We start from the raw sequence: 22027 nt of genomic DNA, 5'->3' as shown, positions 1-22027 counted from the left end.
TGCATGAAATTTGGCAACGTGTGCATGAGCCCTAATGGTGATGTGAGATCAGTGGCCCAAAGTCATTAACCCTTTCTCTAGCCCAATGCAGTGCCCACTTTGCTGCCCATGTTTGTGCCAGTTTTATCTTTTTCCTAGTTGCTTTTTGTCAGTCTTCACAGCAGGGCCCCACATTGCATTGTGCTGTATTTTATTTGGATTTTTGTTGTTAAAGCTGTAAAAAAACAAAAAAAAACAAAACGAAAAATTGCAGAATAAGAAACTGGAAGAGCAGAGTTCAGCATCGTATCATCCAGAGGCAGAACATACAGGGGCGATACTGGTCTGTGCAGGGGAGCGGCCTCCAGCAGCGCGTGCTCACAGCTCAGTCACCGGCCTGAGCACCACATACATACAGCACCGCAAGCACACAACTCCTCCTGCTGCGCCCCCTGCCTGACTCTGACCCTGACCGTAAGCTCCGCCTCTTCCGGCCCCTCCACGTGACCGCCTTTCACCGGAAGTTCTGTGTACCGCTGGTGTGTGAGGTAATGTGCTCCGCCGCGGGTGTGTGAGGCAATGCGGCTGCCTCGGGTGCGCACAGCTCGGGGGTTGTGAGGCTTATTACACAGTCAGTAATGGAGCCGCCAGCACCGGTGCAGGCTCACGTAGTGATCTGTACCACGTGACTCTGGTGACCAATAGAGAGGGTTCCTGGCTGTCTGCCGGCGGTGCGGCTGCGGGGTCTCCCCCTGGTCTGCTCCCGTCCGTGCGCTGTACGTGATATTCACTGACCCATAGACGTGTATCAGGGATTGTCATCTGCTGCCAGATAGAGCGGACAGGTCTCTGTGTGCCTCATACGGACACACGGTCAATGTACAAACACGGACATGAGCCTGGCACCATAGGTTATAATGGGTACATGCGATATCTGAGAAACACGGACATATGGATGAGGCCTATAAGGGGCCGCAAAACAATTATTTTTCCTGTTGAGTGCATGTGTTGGGGTCTAAAAATGTTTTGCACATGGGTTTCGCTAAATACTTTGCACCATTTGGCTATTGGAGGTTCTCTGTGGCCATAAATCAGCTGAGAGGAGCCCAGAAGGAGATACAGCTCACTGACAGATTCTCAGTTACCTCCTTCACCCAGTATGAAGCTGGTTTCAGACGTTCATGTTTAATCCGGTACCAGTCACACACATGGTTATGGTCACACGTGTGACATCCGTGTTTGCATACGTGGGACATGTACCGGGTAAAACACGTGTCTCTGCAATGAAAAGCTGTTCTATATTTACCTGTATCCAGCGATGCTGCCTCCCGCTCCTGACCCCCGCTCATTATTTTCATTGATTGTTCACTGCCTGAGGATTTGGAAGCCGGAGCATCGCGGTGACAGGTGAATATATAGCAGTTTGTGCAGTGACATCCAGGGGGTCATCGGAGTTCCCAATGAACTCTCATGAACCCCTGGAAGTCACCTTTGTGACACTCGCTGTAGCGCAGTTGTCGCAGGGGTGTCATCAGGAGGTCATCAGAGAAATCCGATGACCTCCTGGACGTCCCTGCACACACACTACTGGCAGATTACTCACCTGTCACTAGCGATGTCCCCAGCGATGCTGTCCTCGGCGGTGCTGTCTCCTTCGCTGTCACCGCGATGCTCCTGCTCCCAGCTGCTCACTGCAGTGAATAATCAATGACAATAATGAGCGGGGGTCAGGAGCGGGAGGCAGCAGAGCCGGAGACAGCATCGCTGGGGGAGAGGTAAATATAGAAAATCTTTTTATTTAAAAACCCGGGTTTTCTCTTGTTCGTGTCACACTGATGTCACACAGATCACATCAGTGTGCGGTCCGTGTGACACCCGTGCTGCCGGAGAAAAAACGGGCACATCTCCGTGTGAAATAGCGGGGCCACACGGTCCGTGTGAACACACAACCGTGTGAGTACACAATAGGGTAACATGGGTGCGTGTGACATCCATGTTTAAAACGGATGTCACACGTACCTAAAACATGGACGTCTGAAACCAGCCTTACACCGTGCACTGCACAGAGGATATACAAGGAAAATGGTGCTAACGTTTTTAACCTTTTCCTATCCAATAAAATTTCCTGTTCAAAACAGAATTTTGCAATATGAATGAATTTTGTAAAATAAATCAACAGCAAATCAATTTATTCACATGTGAATGATAAACAAGGCAGTGGCCCGACAAAGGAGCGTAACGGAAGTTTTGGAATCCCCCCTTCCCCGGGTGACTCAGGATAGGAAAAGGTGAATAAAACCACCCTAGTTGTAAGAATGATTTCCGTTAGAATCCACCAAGGTGTCTTATGATTGTCTATGGTGGCAGATTCTGCTGCAATGCACTAAGCGTCGGAATCCGCTGACGGATTCCGTCACGTTCTACTGAGTATCCTCAGCATGTCCAGCAGAACGGTCTAGATCGTTTAAAATCACTCCTGGTCTCTCTCTCCCCTCTCACCCCCTCTCTCATACTCACCGATCACCGGTGCTGCGCTGCACAGCTGTCACAAAGCTCTGGCGGCTTCTCCTGCTTTTGAAAATGCCGGCCGCTCATTATACCCTCTCGTATTTTCTGCTTCCCCCGCCCACCGGCGCCTATGATTAGTTGCAGTCAGACCCGCCCCCACGCTGAGTGACAGCTGTCTCACTGCACCCAATCACAGCCGCCAGTGGGCGGGTCTATATCGTGCAGTACAATGAATAAATAAATAATTGAAAAAAAACGGTGTGTGGCCCCCCCTAATTTTGATACTAGCCAAGATAAAGCCACATGGCTGAAGGCTGGTATTGTCAGGATGGGGAGCCCCACGTTATGCGGAGCCCACCAGCCTAAAAATATCAGCCAGCAGCCGCCCAGAATTGCCGCATCCATTAGATGCGACAGTCCCGGGACTCTACCCAGCTCATCCCGAATTGCCCTGGTGCGGTGGCAATCGGGGTAATAAGGAGTTAATTTGCAGCTTATAGCTGCCACTAAGTCGTAGATTAATCATGGCAGGCATCTATGAGACACATTCCATGATTAACCTGTAAGTGAAAGTAAATAAACACACCCAAAAAATTCTTTTTTTGGAATAAAAGACAAAAAAACACCCTCTTTCACCACTTTATTAAAATCCCCACATACCCCTCCAGGTCCGGCGTAATCCACACGAGGTCCCGCATCCAGCTCTGCTACATGAAGCTGACAGGAGCGGCAGTAGAACACCGCCTCTCCTGGGAGCTCCACGCGGAAACTGAAGGGAGTCTCGCTGTCAGCGGGGACGTCAGTGAGGTAGTGCGGTGATGTTGGGGGGCTGTAGTGCCGGGGTGTGTGCGGTGATGATGGGGGCGGTAGTGCCGGTGTGTGTGCGGTGATGATGGGGGCGGTAGTGCCGGTGTGTGCGGTGATGATGGGGGCGGTAGTGCCGGGGTGTGTGCGGTGATGATGGGGGCGGTAGTGCCAGTGTGTGCGGTGATGATGGGGTCTGTAGTGCCTGCGTGTGTGCGGTGATGATGGGTACGGTAGTGTCGGGGTGTGTGCGGTGATGATGGGGGCGGTAGTGCCAGTATGTGCGGTGATGATTGGGTCTGTAGTGCCTGCGTGTGTGCGGTGATGATGGGTACGGTAGTGTCGGGGTGTGTGCAGTGATGATGGGGGCGGTAGTGTCGGGGTGTGTGCGGTGATGATGGGGTCTGTAGTGCCTGCGTGTGTGCGGTGATGATGGGGGCGGTAGTATCGGGGTGTGTGTGGTGATGATGGGGTCGGTAGTGTCACGGGGGGGCGCGGTGATGATGGGGTCTGTAGTGCCTGCGTGTGTGCGGTGATGATGGGGGCGGTAGTGCCGGTGTGTGTGCGGTGATGATGGGGGGGCTGTAGTGCCGTGGTGTGTGCGGTGATGATGTGGGCAGTAATGTCGGGGTGTGTGCGGTGATGATGGGGGCGGTAATGTCGGGATGTGTGCGGTGATGATGGGGACGGTAGTGTCGGGGTGTGTGCGGTGATGATGGGGGCGGTAGTGTCGGGGTGTGTGCGGTGATGATGGGGGCGGTAGTGTCGGGGGGTGTGCGGTGATGATGGGGGGCTGTAGTGCCGGTGTGTGTGCGGTGATGATGGGGGCGGTAGTGCCGGTGTGTGTGCGGTGATGATGGGGGCGGTAGTGCCGGTGTGTGTGCGGTGATGATGGGGGCGGTAGTGCCGGTGTGTGTGCGGTGATGATGGGGGCGGTAGTGCCGGTGTGTGTGCGGTGATGATGGGGCGGTAGTGCCGGTGTGTGTGCGGTGATGATGGGGGCGGTAGTGCCGGTGTGTGTGCGGTGATGATGGGGGCGGTAGTGCCGGTGTGTGTGCGGTGATGATGGGGGCGGTAGTGCCGGGGTGTGTGCGGTGATGATGGGGGCGGTAGTGCCGGGGTGTGTGCGGTGATGATGGGGGCGGTAGTGCCGGTGTGTGTGCGGTGATGATGGGGGCGGTAGTGCCGGTGTGTGTGCGGTGATGATGGGGGCGGTAGTGCCGGTGTGTGTGCGGTGATGATGTGGGCCTCTTTCTCTCGGCTAAAGAAAACTTAACGCAACGCTTTATTTCCCAGGAATCCGTTTCCTTTATTATCACACTATTTGCAAGGCATCTGGCACATGCGTCACACAACACATTGTGACAGTTGCCGCACAACGCAAGTGTGAAAGCGCCCTTAAAGGTGCTTTCACACATCAGTTTTTTGGCATCAGGCACAATCCGGGGTAACAACGGATCAGTTGCATCAGTTTTTTTCTATCAGTTCCTTCAGTATTTGGATGGATCTGTTGTGCTACTGGGCATGTTCAGTAGGCGCCCATAGGCTTTCATTGAACATGACGCTGGACAACGCCGGTCCTTTTTTTTGCCGCTGCCAAAAAAAGTTGCCTTTCGGGCAGCTGGACACATAAATTTTGCCGGCGCATGACGGATGCAGCGCAAGGGCATCAGGCACAATCCGACACTAATACAATTCAATGAGGGAAATAAACAGATTTGGCGCCGGATCTGTTTTATCCGTTTTTCGCCGGATTGTGCCTAATGCCAAAAAACTGATGTGTGAAAGCCGGGTCCATGTATCAGCTGTGTCCGTCCTGGCATTATAGCCCTTTATGCTTCAGTCCTGCACCCAGTCAGAAAACTGCACAGAATTTTTGTTACTGGCTCTAGGACCAGTCCACTATATGACTGATGTACTGGATAACTGGGAGCGGTCCTAGAAATTTGTGGGGTCGGTTTTGGTAACCATTTCCTTCCCAATTTTGTTACTTTGATATTATAAATTTTTCGGTCTTTTAAAAAAGGGTGTTGCTCACTGTGTAAATATTAAAAGACTACCCCCATCCTCCCAGAGAGTCCTACAAGCCACACACCCTTAATAAAGACAACAAAAATTAGGCCCATATCTCTGATCCCATATGGTGGATTTTAATTATAAAAAGCAAAAGTTTTATCAAAACCAAATACCAGGAAGTTTCAAAAACAAAGCAGCTTTATTTTAAAGCATTAGGGTATGTGCCCGCGATAAGGACTCGCTGCATCCTGGACGCAGTCTGTCCTGACCTGCGGGGCTGCGAGTCTCCTCCGCAGGAGACCGCAGCTGCTCGCACCCACTATCGGGGTAAAGCCGCACCATAGGTCAGTATTTGCTACGGAAAAACACGCACAGTGGGCACGGAATTTCTAGAAATCCATCCACTGTGCTTGTACTGTACAACGCAGCGTTTTGGACGCAGCTGAAGCATGCTACATCCAAAACGCTGCAAACACTGATCGTGGGCACGCAGCCTTACACACCAAAAAGAGACAAAAAAACGCAGCTTCAAAAATGCAAAAATAAATCCTGATGTTAAAAAAACGCACAAAAAAATGCACGTCACTTAATTTATATACAGTGAGGAAAAAGTATTCAGTCAGCCGCCAATTGGGCAAGTTCTCCCACTTAAAAAGATGAGGTCTGCCTGTAATTGACACATCACAGGTGACCACAACTATGAGAGACACAATGGGAAAATAAATCCAAAAAATCACTGCATCTGATTTTACGAGATTTTTTTTAAATTATGGTGGAAAATAAGTGTTTGGTCAATAACAAAAATTCATCTCAATATTTTATTATATATCCTTTGTTGGCAATGACAGAGGTCAAACATTTTCTGTTAGGCCCCCTTCACACATCAGTTTTTTTCCATCCGTCGAATTTTGAAAAAAAAACCGGATCTAGCGACTGATGCCGCTGGATCCGTTTTTTTCTCATAGACTTGTATTAGCGATGGATTGCAACAGATGGCCTCACATTTCATATGTCGTTTGACGTATCCGTTGAAAATTGTTTGTCCGTCGGACGGAGACGACGGACAAAGTAACTTTTTTTGTCTATGTCGAAAAAACAGACAGCGACGGATCCGTCGTCGTCCTTCGTTTGGCATGATGGAAACCTATGGGTGCAGGATCTGTTGTAATCTGTCAAATGACGGAATCCGGTGACAGATTCCGTGTTTTAACTGAGCATGCTCAGATGGGGTGTAAAAACACTAGGCTGAAAAAACTGATGCGACGGATCCGTTTTTTCGACGGATCCATCGGATCAGTTTTTCCACAATCTGCGACGGATCCGTCGAGCCAACGGATTGTGACTAATGGCAAAAAACTGAACTGTGAAAGGGGCCTAAGTCTTCACAAGGTTGGCACACACTGTTGGTGGTATGTTGGCCCATTTCTCCATGCAGATCTCCTCTAGAGCAGTGATGTTTTGGGCCGGTATCTGGGTAACACTCACTTTCAACTCCCTCTAAATATTTTCTTTGGGGTTGAGATTGGCAAGGCCACACCAGGACCTTTTATATGCTTCTTACGAAGCTACTCCTTTGTTGCCCTGGCGGAGTGCCTGGGATGATTATGCTGAAAGACCCATCATCTTCAATGCCCTTGCTGATGGAAGGAGGTTTGCACTCAAAATCTCACAATACCTGGCCCCATTCATTCTTTCATGTAAACGGATCAGTCGTCTTGGTCCTTTTTCAGAAAAACAGCCCCAAAGCATGATGTTGCCACCCCCATAATTCACAGTAGGTATGGTGTTCTTTGGATGCAACTCTGCATTCTGTCTCCTCCAAACAGGATTAGTTGTGTTTCTACCAAACAGCTCTATTTTGGTTTCATCAGACCATATGACATTCTCCCAATACTCTCCTGGATAATCCAAATGCTCTCTAGCACATTTCATTCGGGTCCAGACATGTACTGGCTTAAGCAGGGGGGACACGTCTGGCACTGCAGGATCTGAGTCTCTGGTGGCGTAGTGTGTTACTGATGGTAGTCTTTGTTACGGTGGTCCCAGCTCTATGCAGGTCATTCACTAGGTCCCCCCATGTGGGTCTGGGATCTATTGCAGATTTAGTCTTCCCAGCCTGGTGCAGGGCTACAATTTTGTTTCTGTGTCCTTCAACAGCTGTTTGGTTTTCACCATAGTGGAGTTTGGAGCGTGGCTGTTTGAGGTTGTGGACAGGTGTCTTTTATGCTGATAACAAGTTCAAACAGGGGCCATTACTACAGGTAATGAGTGGAGGACAGAGGGGACTTTTAAAGAAGATGTTACAGGTCTGTGAGAGCCAGAAATCTTGCATGTTTTTAGGTGACTAAATACCGTATTTTTTGGATTATAAGATGCACTTTTCCTTCCAAAAATTTGAGGGGCGCATCTTAAAATCCGAATATAGCTAACCGGGAGATGAATTGGTGGGGGGCTGTCTGTGTGGCTCTGTGTGCGGGCGGCCGGGTGCTGCCTCTCTATGCGGGTGGGTGGTCGGCCTTCTGGCTGCTGTTGGATCACCCCTTTTGATCTTTCCCAGTTTTAAGTGTTCTTAATAATATTTCTCTGTGTTATTAATAAACTTTTTCACACTTTTTGCATGCAACAAGGGACTCCTCTTGCTTCATTCCATTATTCTGGATTTTCCAGTACATGTTTGGTGTAGTTGTGCCCACTCTTTCCCATGTGTTGTGTTCTATGGCCTGCTGGCTGCCACTTTGTACAGCCGGGTGGCTTTGCGGACTGTGGTGGCTGTGCGGCAGGTGTCCTAGTCTGTCTACGGTTTCGGCTTCAAATGATGGCGCCTGGAGTCAGTGTGTGCGCAGATGGAGCTCTTGGATAAAAGCTCCATCTGCGCACATACCGCTCCGGGCACACCGCACCGGCCTGCTCCACCACACAATCACCGCAGCTTCTGCTGCCACCACTGACCCACTGCTGCCAGCACAGCCTCTGCCTCCTGTGACCCCACTACACCACTGCTGCCCCCCCCCCCACCCCGGTAAGACAACACCGGAGTATAAGGTGGACCCCATTTTTTTTTTTCTCTAAATTTGAGGTGCGTCTTATAATCCAGTGCGTCTTATAAAACAAAAATATGGTACTTATTTTCCACCATAATTTGCAAAAAAAAGTCTTGGCAAATCAGACGCGGTGATTTTCTGGATTTGGTTTCTCATTTTGTCTCATAGTTGTGGTCACCTGTGATGTCAATTACAGGCCTCATCTTTATAAGCTGGAGAACTTGTACAATCGGAGGCTGACTAAATACTTTTTCCCCCACTGTAATAGGTGCAGAAATGCTGCAACATCAAAAGTTCATCGTGGGAACGTGGCCTAATGCTCCTGTTGCCGCCCTGTATATTATTGCTTCCTCCCAGCGGTACATGGTGCACAGAACTCCTTGGCCTTTTCTGCTCATCCCGATCAGTTCAGGCTGGCGCTCTGCCCAATCTCTGTTTGAGCTCATTTTACTGCCAGAGATTGGAGTAGGACTTTCTTTGCTTTCTGCACAGGTTGCCAGTGATTGTTCAGGGTTATTGATGTGGTTACCTGTCTCATTTAATCTGTATCCGGCACAGATTAACAGTCTGGTAATGATGGATGATGACTTTCACACAGCGTACAAAACTGGCACACATCACGAGGCACAACCTTTCTTACAGCGGTGTAACATGAAGCGCCCGGACCTCAATGCAACATCTCCAACTAGGGCACCAATACTCTCGGGGTCTCTACAGAGATTGTCCACTTCTTAAATGCCCGAGTCCTCCGAGAAGAATTAGAAATGTCTATACCCTCATTCCACTCTGGGGCCGTGATGTCGGTGCTGGGTCCCCCAACGCTCGGGGGACTTTCTGTTTCATGGACAGTGCAGGAAATCGGCCAATAAGGCGGCTTTCACACATCTGTTTTTTCCTGTGCGGCACAATCCGGCTCTCTGCAGAAAAAACGCACCCGTTTTTTTTTTCCGCCGGTTGCGTTTTTTTTGCATAGATTTACATTAGTGCTGTATTGTGCCGCATGGGCTTGCGTTCCGTCCGGTTTTTGCCGCATGCGGCAGATTTAGCCGATGCGGCGGCCGGATGGAACGTTGCCTGGCACGTGTTTTTGTCCAGCAAAAAAAAACCGCATCGTGCCACATCCGGCCGATGCGGCGCAATTTTCAATGCATGCCTATGGACGCCGCATGCGTTTTTTCCCACTGCACATGCTCAGTAGCCTGCCGCAAGCAGCAAAAAACGGACGGGCCGTATGTAAAAAACGTATGCAAAGGATGCGGTTTTGTCGCCGCATCCGTTGCATAGGTTTTAGAGCCGGATTGGCCGGCTCTGCTAAAACCGGAGGTGTGAAAGCAGCCTAATCAACAATATGTTTTCTGGAGTTTTTCCTGCAGACTTTCTCTATAGGGTTTCAATAGCTCCATGTAGAAAATTATACTAAAAACTTAAAAAAAAATTCCAAATGTTACAAATAAAATAAAAAAAATAGCATTTTAAAAGCAATTTGTTGAAGCCTTAAAAAAATAGGTTTTGCTTGTAAAAAAAATAATAAAATTTATAAATATCTTTGTAATAATTTTTATTATTATTAATAAGAACAATAATATTTTATTACTCGTTACCTGTCTTGTATCCCCCTGATAAATGATTTATACCCACCCAGATATAATCCTTCTCGGATCCAGCTCAGTGCTGATAGCCACTGCTGATGAGCATATCATGGTCGCACCATGTGTACGGCTCCTACCCACTCCTTTATTCATAGGGAGCATTCATCCCTATATGTGGATGTGGTTCAGCTCGATGAGCATGGCCGATGTAGAATTGCTTGTGTATACGGGTATTCATTTTTTAGCTATAATATTTACCGCATATATTTTTTGCTAATGATTCTTTCCTTTATAGCTCATTGTATCTTACAGCAATGTGCACAACCTCTGTACGTGTTACCCAAATGTAAATATACCAGGCATTCATGTGTTATAGGGGACCTGTCACCGTTTTTTTGGCCTATAAGCTGCGGCCACCACCAGTGGGCTCTTATATACAGCATGTTAGAATGTTGTATATAAGAGTCCAGGCCGCTGTGTACAACATAAAAAACACTTTATAATACTCACTTAAACCGGTCGCTGCGTGGATGTGGCTCAGATGGGCGTCTTCATCCTCCGGTGCCGGCGCATCCTCTTTCGGCCATCTTTGTCCTCCTTCTGAAGCCTGGGTACATGACGCGTCTAAAGTGGGCTTTACATGCTACAACAAATCTAACGATGTGTCGGCGGGGTCACGTCGTAAGTGACGCACATCCGGCATCGTTAGTGTTGTTGTAGCGTGTGACAGCTACGTGCGATTGCGATTGAACGTAAAACCGTTCATCGCATACACGTCGTTCATTTCCTTAAAATTGCACGTCGGGTTGTTCAATGTTCCCGAGGCAGCACACATCGCAGTGTGTGACACCCCGGGAACGATGAACAGATCTTACCTGCGTCCCACTGCTCCCGGCCGGCAATGTGGAAGGAAGGAGGGAGGCGGGATGTTTACGTCCCGCTCATCTCCGCCCCTTCGCTTCTATTGGCCGGCTGCCGCATGACGTCGATGTGACGCCGAACGTCCCTCCCACTCCAGGAAGTGGACGTTCTCTGCCCACATCGAGGTCGTATGAAAGGGTAAGTACGTGTGACTGCAAATAATCGTTTGTGCGACACGGTCAACAAATTGAACATGCCGCACATACGATGGGGGCGGGTACGATCGCATACGATATCATATGTGATATCGTAAAGTGTAAAGCAGCCTTAAGTCATGCGCACTACAATACTTTGATCTGCCCTGCTTAGGACCTGAATGCCAGCGAGTGTGTATGACGTCAAACGCGTAATACACTGCAGCTTCAGAACGACGAAAGAAGCAGCAACAAAGATGGCTGAAAGAGGAGGCGCCGGCACCAGAGGACGAAGACGCCCATCTGACCCACATCCACCGCAGCGACCGGTTTAGGTGAGTATTATAAAGTGTTTTTTATGTTCTACACAGCGGCCTGGTCTCTTATATTATTATATCTTACATGTTAGAATGCTGTATATGAGATCCCACTGGTGGGGGCCGCAGCTTATAGGCTGAAAAACTGGTGACAGGTTCCCTTTAAACAATATTGGAAGGGTTTTGCACTTTTGATATTTCCTTTTTGTGAGAAAAGAAACCTCCTTCTCTCCCCTTTGCCACTGCTAGACCCCTGGCTATCAGCTGTATAATCTACAGTGTTCAATTACCCTGCAGCGCCACCACTGGAGAAATGACTGTATTACACAGTTCACCTTGCACTGAAGGGGCTGGCTAATGGGTGGGTGTGTTGGGTCCTCCATGGAGAGAGACTTTTTATATCCTCTCTTTGACCATTCAAATTAAAAGTCGGCCCTACTCACTAGATGGCTGTTGGTTGTCCCCTGCCCCTATACTGAGGAAGAGGAGTGCTCGTTCTCTGAGAGACCCATTGACTGACGTCTCCATACGACTGACAGTCCGAAATGACACAAGCCAGATCGACATCTATACTCCAGGGCTCCCTACACATTAGATTGTCTGCCAAACCTGCCAATATCGGTGGGCTCTGCTCTTATTAATGTATTCTAATGTGTAGGGGGGACTTTACATATTATTGACCTTTCCTTGGAATTGGTCATCGGTATCTGATCATTTGGGGGTCCCACACCCCCACCGGTCAGGTGATTATAGCTCTCGTCGTGAAGGCCGGATGTAAATGGTGTGCTCAGCTCCCATTCATGTCAATATATACATATACTGTATATAAAGTGTGTAACTTTTTTTTTTTTTTTTTTTCTTGTGCTCCATGTATTTTTAAGTTTAGGTATCATTAAATTTGCGGGCTGATTTTGGTTGTTGTAGATGTGGTATATTTGTATTTATTTGCATTTTTGCAGGTTTTTTGGGCTTATTTTTGAGATAATGTCTAAAAATGTGGTGGGTGTCAGGGAAGTCCCGATCAACATGCTAGTGGTATAAGGCTACGTGCCCACAATGAATGTTGATTTTACAGTTACAGCACAATGGATGGGAGTAACAGAAATCTCATGTCCACTGCGCTTCGTTTTTACTCAGCGTAAACTGAGTTGTGATGCGGTTTTCTAATCCACAACATCTCAATATCTATTGTAGATACACTGAGTTCTCTGTGTGGAATTTCCCCATAGACTTGCATTAAATGTGGAAAATATGCAGGTGAAAAAACACACTTGTTGATAGTGCGTTTCCGCAGTGTAGACACATTTAAAAGGTACGGAATCCGCACTTAAGGCGCCGCTCACATCAGCGGTATTTTGCCGCAAAGCCGGATCCGTCACAAATGCGTTTCAGTTCCATTCATTTCCAATGGAGTCGTGGCAAGATGCGGTGACATGCGGTTGTGTATGACACACGCAACCGCATCTTGCCGAGATTCCATTGGAAATGAATGGAACTGAAACGCATTTGTGACGGATCCGGCTTTGCGGCAAAATACCGCTGATGGAGCCTAAGAATATAAATACCAGGAAGTTTAACCCAATAGCGATGGCCTAACGTCTCAAGACGTCAGAAAAACAGGGTACTTATTCTGTTCCGACTCTTTGAGACGTCAGGCCGGAAAAAGCTTGTCGCGCCCCCCAGTGACGGAAAATCTCGTGGGTTTCAGCTACCGGAGGTAACTGAGACCCCTAAGATTATAATCGGGGTGTTTTTTTTGGACCCCGATAATGTGATCGCCGGTATACATCGTATACCGCCAATCACATAAAAAAAAAGGCAAATAATACTGATTTCTTTCTGATCTGACATGATCAAACATGTCAGATAATAAAGAAATATAAGCCCCTAGTGCCCCCAAAACCCCCGGTCCGGAGAAATCAACCCCCACCCCCCCACCCCCTCCGGAACATCCAAAATGGCGCCGAAGCGCGCCGAAAACTGCAGCCGCCGACGACTCTGCATTAATTTCCTTCTGATCTGAAATGATCAAACATTTCAGATCGGAGGGAAATGTCCTCCCCGAGCCCTCCTCTGGTCCCCCCGAGCCTCCTCCGGTTCTCCAGAGCCCCCCCCCCTTCCTCCTCCTTCGGAGCATGCAAGATGGCAACGTACACAGTAGTTCGTGGCCCGCATTCATCCTCCTTTCCTCATTTCTGTCGCATGTGACATGTCACATGCGACAGAAAAGTCGTCCCTAGGTCCTGCCAGGTCTCCCGCCGTCAGCCCCCGGTCTTCCCCGTTACCTGGCTGCCGCTTCGTCCCCGCGATCACTCCGCCTCCCTTTGAAAAGCTGGAGGCGCATGCGCAGACAGTGAGGGACGCTGAGCTCACTACCACAACTGCTGTACTGTGGACAGGGGGAGTGTGAGTGCAGTAATCTGCAGCCACACTCCTCACATGGAGGGCCTGCTGTTCCAGAAAATGGGGGGTACGTTCTCTCAGCGTGCCCCTCATATTCTGGAATGAGGTTACTGCAGGTCACTCTGCCCTAGGTTGGACCGGGGCAGTGTGAGTGCAGTATTCTCAGATTACTGCACCCACACTGCTCACAGGAAGAGCTTGCTCTTCCAGAAAATGGGGGATACGTTCCCTGAGCGTGCCCCCCATATTCTAGAAGGTCCAGAACCTCCAAAATGGATTACGGCGGACCGGAATTTTTTTTTATTTTTAATAAATTGGTGAAAGAGGGAATGTTTTGGGGTGTGTTTTTTCAAATAATTTTTTTTTTTTTGTCTTTATTTTTTTTTATTACTGACTGGGTTAGTGATGTCGGGTATCTGTTTAGATGCTGTGACATCTCTAACCTCTGGGCTTGCTGCCAGGTGACATTACACATTTAGCATCAGCCCCATTTATTACCCCGTTTGCCACCGCTCCAGGGCAACGGGATGAGCTGGGGCGAAACGCCAGAATTGGCGCATCTAATGGATGCGCCACTTCTGGGGCGGCTGCGGCCTGCTATTATTAGGTTGGGAAAGGCCAAATAACTATGGCCATTCCCACCCTGATAATACCAGACCACAGCTGTCTGCTTTACCTTGGCTGGTAATCTAATTTGAGGGGGATCCCACCTTTTTTTTTTTTTTCTTTCTAATCATTTATAAATAATTATAAAAAAACAGCTTGGGGTGACCTCCAAATTGGATCACCAGCCAAGGTGAAGCTTCCAGCTGTGGTCTATAGGCTGCAACCGTCTGCTTTACCTCAGCTGGCTATCAAAAATAGGGGGGGCCCCACGGTTTTTTTTTTTTAATTATTTATTTATATTTGGGCTAAATACAAGGCACAACACAATGAAAGTCACTAACGGGCACCAGCTTAGAATATGCAGGGGGTAGGACATTATATATGTGTTAGACATCTATCCATCCATCGATCCTAGCTCTTTAGGCTATGTGCCCACAATCAGGATTTGCAGCATTTTGGATGTAGAGTGTTTTCACTGCGTCCATAACGCTGCATTGTGCAGTACAAGCACAGTGGAAGGATTTTTAGAAATCTCCTGCCCACATCACTTCTTTTCTCTGCAGCATAAACTGACCTGCGGTGCGGCTTCCTGAGCAGCAGGATGTCAATTTATGCTGCAGAGAATAAAGTGTTCTTCGGAGGAAGAATAAAGTCTGCAGCAGTTTGAACCCGGAGTGTATACACAGGTAGCTGCGTTCTCCCGTGGACAACACTCACATCTCTGCAGGAGGGCTGGCACTGCATCCTAGACAGTGTCGCCAGATTGTGGGCACATAGCCTAAAAGTGAGAAATTTGGCGCAATAGCAACATTTTTGTGAAGTACCTGTAGATTCAAAATTCTCACTATACCCCTGAATAAAGTGCTTGAAGGGTCTACTTTCCAAAATGGAGTCACTTGTGGGGGTTTCTGCTGTATAGGTGACCTGGGGGCCCTGCAAATGCGACATGGTGCCCACAATTTGTTTCAACTTTTACAAAATTCAAATCATGCTCCTTCCGTTCCGAACCCTACTGTTTGTCCAAACAGAGCTTTTTTCACCACATATGGGGTATCACTGCGCTCATAAGAAATTGGATAACAAACTGTGTGCTCCATTTTTTTGCTATTTCCTCTTGAAAAGTGAGGAATTTTGTGCTAAAGCAACATTTTTCTGAAAAAAAAAAATCAAAATTTTCAATATGACTACCTAAGGTTATGAAATTCTATGAAGTATCTGTGGGTTCAAATGCACACTATACCCCTAGATAAATTCCTTGAAGGGGTCTATTTTCCAAAATGGCGCCACATGTTGGGGAGCTTCACTGTTTAGGCACCTCAGGGGCTCTCTAAATGCAACATGGCGTCCGCTATTGATTCCAGCCAATTTTGCAGTCAAATGGCACTCCTTCCCTTCCGAGCCCTGCCATGCCCCTAAACAGTTGATTTCCACCACATATAAGGTATCGCCAAACTCAGGAGAAATTGCACAATAAATTTTATGCTGAGTTTTTTCCTTTTACTCTTGTAAAAAAAAAAGCTACCTGGTTGAAGTAACGATTTTGTGGTAAAATGTTATTTTTTTATTTTCATGGCTCAATGTTAAAAAATTCTGTGAAGCACCTGGGGGTTCAGGGTAGTCACCAAACATCTAGATAAATTCCTTGAGGGGCCTAGTTTCCAAAATGGGGTCACTTGTGCGGGGTTTCTGCTGTTTAGGTACCTTAGGGGACCTCCAAATGCGACATGGTGCCCGCAATCTTTTTCAGCCAAATTTCCTAACCAAAACTCAAATACTGCTCCTTCCGTTCCAAGCCCTCCCATTTGTCCAAACAAAGGTTTCAGACCACAAGTGAGGTATCACCGCGCTCATAAGAAAGTGGATAACAAGCGTTGAGGTCAAATTTTTGAAATTACCTCTTGAAAAAGTGAGAAAATTGATGCTAAAGCAACATTTTTGAGAAAATTATTAACATTTGCAATATGACAACGTAACGTTAACAAAATCTGTGAAATACTTGTGGGTCCAAAATGCTCACTATACCCCTAGATAGAAGCCTTGAGGGGTCTAGTCTCCAAAATGGCATCACTTGTGAGGGGATTCTTCTATTTAGGTACCTTAGCGGACCTGTAAATGCAACATGGTGCCCGCAATCTATTTCAGCCAAATTTGCTTTCCAAAATTCAAATATTGCTCCTTCTGTTCCGAGCCCTCCCATTTATCCAAACAGAGGTTTCTGACCACATGTGGGGTATCTGCGCGCTCATAAGAAAGTGGGGAACAAGTTTTGGGGTCCATTTTGTTGTATTATTTCTTCTAAAAGTGAATAAATTTGGGTTAGAGCAGCATTTTTAGGTAAAATTTAATTTTTGCTTTTTTTCATTCCACATTGCTTTTGTTCATGTGAAGCACCTGAAGGGTTAATAAACTTCTTGAATGTGGTTTTGAGTACTTTGGGGGGTGCAGTTTTTAGAATGGTGTCACTTTTGGGTATTTTCTGTCATCTAGGCCTATCAAAGTTACTTCAAATATGATGTGGTCCCTAAAAAAATGGTTTTGTAAATTTTGATGTAAAAATGAAAAATCGCTGATAAACTTTGAACCCCTCTAACTTCCTAACAAAAAAAGATTTTGGTTCCAAAATCGCGCTGATGTAACGTGGACAAGTGGGAAATGTTATTTATTAACTATTTTGTGTGACAGAAATCTCTGGTTTAACGGTATAAAAATTCAAAAGTTGAAAATAAATTTTCAAAATTTTTGCCAAAATTTAATTTTTTTCATAAGTAAACACAAAAAATATTGTCCTAAATTTGGTACTAACATGAAGTCCAATATGTGACGAAAAAACAGTCTCAGAATCACTGGGATCCGTTGAAGCGTTCCAGAGTTATAACCTCATGAAGTGACACTGGTCAGAATTGCAAAATTTGGTCTGGTCATTAAGGTGAAAATTAGCTCCGTCACTAAGGGGTTAAAAACAAAGCATCTTTATTTAAAGCACGACACACCAAGTAGAGATATAAAACGCAGCTTCAAGAACGCAATAAAAACGCATTTAAAAAAACACAATGAAGAAATGCAAATAAACAAAGGTGCAGAAACTCTGCAGCGGAAAAAACTCAATAAATACTGATTGTGGGAACGTAGCCTATAGGCCCTGTCACACACAGAGATAAATCTGCGGCAGATCTGTGGTTGCAGTGAAATTGTGGACAATCAGGGCCAGGTTTGTAGCTGTGTACAAATGGAACAATGTCCATGATTTCACTGCAACCACAGATCTGCCAAAGATTTATCTCTGTGTGTGACGGGGCCTTTAGTGTGAGTGCACATGATCAGTGTTAGCAGCATGTTGGACACTGCATGTTTTTGCTGCGTCCAAAACTCTGCGTTGTAGAGAAGAAGTGGATGGGATTTATACAAATCTCCTTCCCGCTGTGCTTTTTTTAGATGCTCTGAAACGGACATGAGACTATGCTTTCCAAGTCGCAGCATGTGAATTTTTTCTTGCGGAGACGTGAGTGCTTTGAGCGGAAGAACACAAGGAAAATACGCTGCACGCAGAATCCTGATCATGTGCACGGACAGCGCATTCTCCAGCCCAGGACAATAGCGTCTCTGCAAGAAAATACACACTCCGTGAATGCATGGAAGCCTAATCGTGGGAATGTAACCTTATTCTCACCACTATTCACCAGTGGGGCACACCGGAGTATCTATTTTCCAGGGTGTCAGAACAAATAACCTAACATCTGCTAGTTAGAGTCCAGAGTATTTTAGGAGTTATGAATTTTACTGTACAGGCAGTACACAGGTTACAAATTTCCAAGGTACTTACATCTCCTCCTAATTACTAATGTAAGATGTTCAGGGAAAAGAACAACTAAGGCTAGTTTCACACATCCGGCATTTTGCCGGATCCGGCACACTTAAGTACAGTGTAATACTGTACAATGGCATCGCGGCAACCTCCAGTCACATGCTCTGGTCACATGATAGCATGTGACCGGAGGTTGCTGCGATGTCATTGTATTGTATACACTGTACTCGAGTGTGCCGGATCCGGTAATCCGGCGAAATGCCAGATGTGTGAAACTAGCCTTAGGGGTACTTTGCACACTACGACATCGCAAGCCGATGCTGTGATGTCGAGCATGATAGTCCCCTCCCCAGTTGCAGCAGCGATATCTTGTGATTGCTGCCGTAGCAAACATTATCGCTACGGCAGCTTCACATGCACTCACCTGCCCTGCGACGTTGCTCTGGCCGGCGAACCGCCTCCTTCCTAAGGGGGCGGGTTGTGCGGCGTCACAGCGACGTCACACAGCAGGCGTCCAATAGAAGCGGAGGGGCAGAGATGAGCGGGACGTAAACATCCCGCCCACCTCCTTCCTTCCTCATAGCAGCCGGGACGCAGGTAAGGTGATGTTCCTCGCTCCTGCGGCTTCACACACAGCGATGTGTGCTGCCGCAGGAACGAGGAACAACATCGTACTTTGGCTGCTGCAAAATTATGGAAATGTCGGACCCTACACCGATCATACGATAACGGCGCTTTTGCGCTCATTAATTGTATGTAAAAGGATTCACATACTGCGATGTCGACAGCGACGCCGGATGTGCGTCACTTTCGATTTGACCCCACCGACATCGCATCTGCGATGTCGGAACGTGCAAAGTACCCCTAATACGCACCTAATCACTCACTTTCCTGCCGTGCCTGACGCTCAGTCCTCTTCCTCCCTGACATTCATGCGCCTCTTTATATAGGCTGGGTCCTCCAAGTTTCAGATTCGGGTTACGACGTTGAGCGTTGACCGTACGTAACCTTATGACGTGCTGGGACCTCCAAAGCCTGGATGTGGTCGAAAGTCTCGGCCTACAGTGAAAAGGCCAGAGATACGACACACAACAGCATAAGGAAGAGTACCGGATGGCGGCAGAGGGACGGCCAGAGAAGTCAACAATCGGGTATTAGAATTTGGAGGGCCTTGTTCCAACTTGCATACAATTTCGAGTTACGAACAGACCTTCAGAATTTAGCTGGTATCCCATGGACTGCCTGTACTGGGACAAACCTTGTTTCTAGAGCAGACTCCTTTCTCGTTATGGACGGTGCCATTGACCCATCACCTGACACTTCCGATACATACATTAGTTTTATAGCCCGTGTAACAGAATGGAATTTAAGAAGAAGAAATAAATCCCCTGGCATTTGTTTTACCATGGATTATGCCAAGTGGAGATCTGCCACTCACTTAGGTTGTTATTACAACAGATGGTATCTGCGCTTCCTAGTTGTGTACGTGATGGGTATTTCTCAATCCGTTCCAGTCTCATCCTGTTATAGTATCTCAACAGTATTTCTTACCAGCCACTCCCTTACCCAACAATCATTTTAAAGGATTTAGAACAGGATTACCCTGTGGGCATTAGGGATGTGTGTGAGGTCTGTATTTCTGGCATCATCTGTCGGTGTGAACGTGCCGTGACGTTGTTGATTTTGGCATTGGCCGCTCCGGTTTGGAGCATATTTTCCTTAGTTTGTTTATGTTAGTTTAGCGTAGCCTGGTAAATGGGTCTCTTATATAACCTTCTTAGTGAACCGCTAACACGTAGCCTCAGCTGTAGCTTCAGGTGCTTGTACCGGGTGAGTAACGGCTTCACAAAAAAAAGAAATCAGAATCCTGAAATATTTCAATGGCTCGTCAATTAGTGTTAATCACAGTATAATAAAGGGTACATAGCATTGTGTCCAAATATTTATACACTTGTGCTCATGTCATTACCAATAATCTGTTTCCATGGAAAGAAAAACAAATGCAAAATATTGGACAATTGATAAGAATTTATTTTTATTGGTTCCTCTCCGTATCCCCAGAGCCATAAAGACGACAGGTCAGCAGGACATTACTGACCAGTTTTTGGCCTTATTTTATCCTCACTGCTCCCCTGAATATTCAGTTTTTATTTTATTTATTTATTTTTATTTTTTTTTAATCCATCATACAGCTCCAGCGATATGAGCCTTTTTATTTAGTGGTAATTTTTATGTTCTTGATTAAAGGGGCATTCCTCATAGGATCCTCTGGGGTGGGTCTCTGGGCTTCTCTGCATAATTACACAAAAAAAAAACAACAAAAAACAAATAAAAAAAGAAACAAAACTGAATCTGGTAATAAAGTACAAGCAAAACAAGTGGCCTCTTGTCATCTAGTGACAAGTTCTTTTAAAGGGAACCTGTCAGGTCCAATATGCATCCAGAGCCACAAGCAGTTCTGGGTGCATATTGCTAATCCCTGCCTAACCGTCCCAGCTTCTAGTAGCCTAGATAAAGGGATCTTTAGAAAAAGTATTTTGAAGTATCCTTTATGATATGCTAATGAGGCCAAGGACTAGCCGCAAAGGCTTTATATCCCCGTGACTAGTTTTCCTTAGCAGCATGTTGGCACACCCACAGGAGCATGCAGACATGCTATTCAATGCCCTGAGCCATCAGTAGTGATGAGCGTACCTGTGTCCGTTATCACTGCATCAGACGCTGTGCAGTACGCATGATCAGAAGTCACCGCACTTCCCATCATGTGCACTATGATGCTGGGTGTACTCGTCCCGGCTTCAAAGAGCTCTAATACGCATGACCGGAAGTGCCTGGGACTACTGATCATGCGCACTGACCCTATAGGGTACTTTCCACACAATGATATCGCTAACGACATATCGTCGGGGTCACGGTGTTCGTGACGCACATCCGGCGTTGTTAGCGATATCGTTGTGTGTGACTAAAAGGAGTGACAATCAACGATCGCAAAAACATCAAAAATCGTTGATCGTTGACACATCGCTTCTTTTCATAATATCGTTGGTGGTGCATGCCGCTGGTTGTTCGTCGTTCCTGCGGCATCACACATCGCTGTGTGTGACACCGCAGGAACGACGAACATCTCCTTACCTGCGTCCACCGGCAATGTTGAAGGAAAGAGGTGGGCGGCATGTTTCGGCTGCTCATCTCTGCCCTTCCACTGCTATTGGGCGGCCGCTTAGTGACGCCAAACGAACCGCCCCCTTAAAGGAGAGATCGTTCGGTGTCTCCAGCGACTGCTAAGCAGGTATGTGCGTGTGACGCTGCCGTAGCGATATTGTTTTCTACGGCAGTGATCACCCCCCTGACGAAACAGCGACGTGGGCGGGTGCTATCGCTAGCGATGTCGCAGCGTGTAAAGCACCCTTATGCCCGGCGTCTGATGTGGTGACAACAAACACAGGTACACACATCACTGCTGATGACGCTGGGCAGTGGGCATTGAATAGTACGTTAGCACGTCCCTTTAGAAATACTTTTTGTAAAGATCCCTTTATCTATGATACCAGATGATGGGACGGTTAGGCAGGGATTAGAAATATGCACCCAGAACTGCTCCTGACAGGCTCCCTTTAAGAATAACAGTGTTACAGTACGCTCATCAATAAAGTAGCACATATGCAAAATTTAGTGACAGCCTAAATAATTTTTAAAGAGACCTTTTCAGTACTTATACCATCCCCAGCCTCTGTCATTGTAAAAACCGTGGAGTTTAAAGAGCAAAAGCAAAGTTATAGTAGTGGTAGTGCATGCAACCTGTATAAAGTCAAGGGGACAGTCCTGGTCTCATGGCGTCCTAGCATTACAATCTGGCTCCTAATGCATCCGGTGCATGCTTAGTGACGTGTCCCCCCACTAGCCTTGA

General features: G+C 47.0%; 1 protein-coding gene across 1 annotated transcript in view; it reads left to right on the top strand.

Annotated features, from left to right (window-relative positions):
- Nucleotides 1-427: 427 nt before the first annotated feature.
- The window catches only part of C1D (C1D nuclear receptor corepressor), an 81360-nt gene continuing 59760 nt past the window's right edge, over nt 428-22027 (top strand). The window contains exon 1 of the mRNA XM_075338054.1: nt 428-527. The gene's annotated coding sequence lies outside the window, so the exon portion shown is untranslated. The remainder of the gene's footprint in view (nt 528-22027) is intronic.

This window comes from Anomaloglossus baeobatrachus, chromosome 3, assembly GCF_048569485.1.
Source record: "Anomaloglossus baeobatrachus isolate aAnoBae1 chromosome 3, aAnoBae1.hap1, whole genome shotgun sequence".
Classification (NCBI taxonomy): Eukaryota; Metazoa; Chordata; class Amphibia; order Anura; family Aromobatidae; genus Anomaloglossus; species Anomaloglossus baeobatrachus.
The sequence above is the reverse complement of the archived record's forward strand: the minus strand, read 5'-3'. Positions and strand labels throughout refer to the sequence as shown.